Genomic DNA, 2,500 nt, shown 5'->3' with positions numbered 1-2,500 from the left:
TGTCAAGCCTAAAATACGTATGCCTACCATCCCTAGGGATTCTAGCGAGCTGATTCGGTTATTGGAGAACACGGTATTGCCTAAATCCAATTGCTTTCTAGTCACTGCGGACGTTGTTTCCCTTTATCCTATGTGGATATTAAGTCGTTACTTTCGGGTGGCCGTTATTTTCGGATAGGTAAAATACGTTTGTAACTCGAAGTGGTCTTAGACAAAGAGGACACGTATTATGAATTTAAAAGTCGTTCCGTTTATGCATATTCCTACAAAGTAACGTAACCAGGTGAAGAAACAGTAAACAAAGCAGACTCAGTACCTTAATCAGTACGCTACATACACGATCACTAATATTAAACTGTACAGTATACTTTGACTCTTCGCTGACAATTTCAATTTCAATACAGTATTGCAGCGTTCATAAGTTTCACTCACAGATTAAATCATGCACAAAACTGAAACTGTAACTGTAACGTAAGACTACAAGATTTTTGTAGTAAAGTGCGGAAGAAGATACTTTTAGCCGTCCCAAAGACGTTTACGTTTCAAGATCGTTCATTCAGTCGGAATTGAAGTTAACTGAGTTTACTTGTGCTCCAAGATACTATGAGAATTTTTACAAGTTCTAGTTTTCTAATCTGTATACATTGAACGATAATAACGGTTTCATGACAGACGTTCGTGTTGTTCTTGCAAGAGTTACTAGCCAAAGAACCGCTGTCTGGCATTTGCAGACTGCAGACTAACCCTAAATCACAATTATTGAAAGCTAACCGTTTTAAAATGGGTTCTTAGACTTAAATACTATTTATCAGCGCTATTTGAAACGGTGTCTGACATTTGCAGACTGCAGACTGCCCGCAAATAGCACTGATAAACATTATTTAAGTCTAAGCATCTATTTCAAATAGCACAAAATATGTCACTCCTTGCACACCTCTCCGCCTGTTTCCTACATGCAAATCCGATCTTGTAGGTGCGATTTTACGTAATGTAAAAATATTTTTACTCTCTTATGTAGGTATATATAAAGGCCCCTTGTGTTGTATTGTAAAACATCCCTGACGAAGTGTGCGTTAGTCACACGAAACGCGTAGGATAAAATAAATCGTCTTACAACTCTTTGAGTTCGCAGACGTGCTGCTCACTAGCTCAACCTTAAAAATTAAAAATTAAAAAAAAAAAAAATACAGCAGAATATTTTTTGTTCACGCGGGCTGGCATACACACTTGCCAGGGTAGATTAGGTGCACAACCTGATCAAGTGCGAGTCTAGACAGTTCAAGTTGTTGTATTTTTCTTGGGAGTTAGTTTTTACCCTTGGCGCGTGACGCATTCTCCTCCAATCGGAAAACGTATTTGAGTTTAGAGTTTTAACAAATCAATTCAATTGCCATCACTTCACTAAAGTACTTACGTACCTTTTTTACACCATTTTGCTTTGCGCTTTAGCCATCTTGGTGCTCTGGCCTTACCCATACACAGAACAGATATATTGTAGTGTTCAACGCAGTAGGGGGATTGGGATTTCTTTCCCTCTGTCATTAGCCCTATTGGTAGATAACGGTCAGGAATTGTATCGTTTGACGGCGTGTCGCAGACATTTTGCCGTTGAGCGCTGCCTCCACCACAAGAGCATACTGAGGATGCAAAACCGCGAAAATAATATATTCGCAAGATTGACTCGGAAATGTGAAATAATGTTGAAGAATGTTTAAGTCTTACCGAGATTCCAATCATAACATCTTCTGTCAGCAGCTGAAAGAGACGTACCAAAAGTCCTTCTTAGCTAAGGCACTGATGTCTCCTTTCTCCCCCTCCCCCTCCCCCCCCCCCCTAATTTAAAGTTCACCCAAACTTTGTTTATTGTATTTGTTGGCAAGGGGGCTGGAGTGGCAAGCGTGCTAGGGAGCATGAATCCGGGATGTTTTCACATGCTTATGTGTTCTCATATTTGTGCATAGCGCCCGCAGGTAACCTGGGGATGAGGCTACCCCGTGATAAAGAAACGTTGCTTGATGTTATCTTTCACCATGAAAAAATAAAGGGGGACGAGCGGGAATCCCCCCATACATGCCCTTTTCCATAGGTAATATGTCTCAAGTTATTTTTAGATCGACTCCTACGCTGTACAGATCCCAAGGAGATTAGGCAGCAACCAATCATATAGCCGGAATGTGTTCGACGTGGATAGCCCACGCTCAGGAGACGCATTCCCGTCGTATGATTGGCGTTGTGTTACTTATTTTAAATTTTATAACTATTAATAAACAAATAAAATGAAACTATGATCCACGCAGTTATGAACGCAATTTTTGCAATTACGTAAAGAAGCCTGAAAAATTCAGGACTTCAACGGGGTTTAAACCTGTGACCTCACGATAACGGTGCGACGCTCTAACCAACTGTGCTATGAAGCCACTGACGTTGGGAGCTGGTTATTTGTGGGTTCTAACGTTGGGACGTTGCGAGCTGGTCATTTGTGGGTTTCAATGTTCTCGTT

At 40.8% G+C, this 2,500-nt stretch overlaps 1 long non-coding RNA gene across 1 annotated transcript in view; it reads right to left on the bottom strand.

Moving 5' to 3' along the window:
• Positions 1–1,513: 1,513 nt before the first annotated feature.
• The window catches only part of LOC138045923 (uncharacterized), a 7,589-nt gene continuing 6,602 nt past the window's right edge, over positions 1,514–2,500 (bottom strand). Inside the window, exons 2-3 of the long non-coding RNA XR_011131705.1 lie at positions 1,723–1,755; positions 1,514–1,637 (exon numbers count right to left, since the gene is read on the bottom strand). This is a non-coding gene — a long non-coding RNA (uncharacterized lncRNA). The remainder of the gene's footprint in view (positions 1,638–1,722; positions 1,756–2,500) is intronic.

This window comes from Montipora capricornis, chromosome 4, assembly GCF_036669925.1.
Source record: "Montipora capricornis isolate CH-2021 chromosome 4, ASM3666992v2, whole genome shotgun sequence".
NCBI classification, from domain to species: domain Eukaryota; kingdom Metazoa; phylum Cnidaria; class Anthozoa; order Scleractinia; family Acroporidae; genus Montipora; species Montipora capricornis.
The sequence above is the reverse complement of the archived record's forward strand: the minus strand, read 5'-3'. Positions and strand labels throughout refer to the sequence as shown.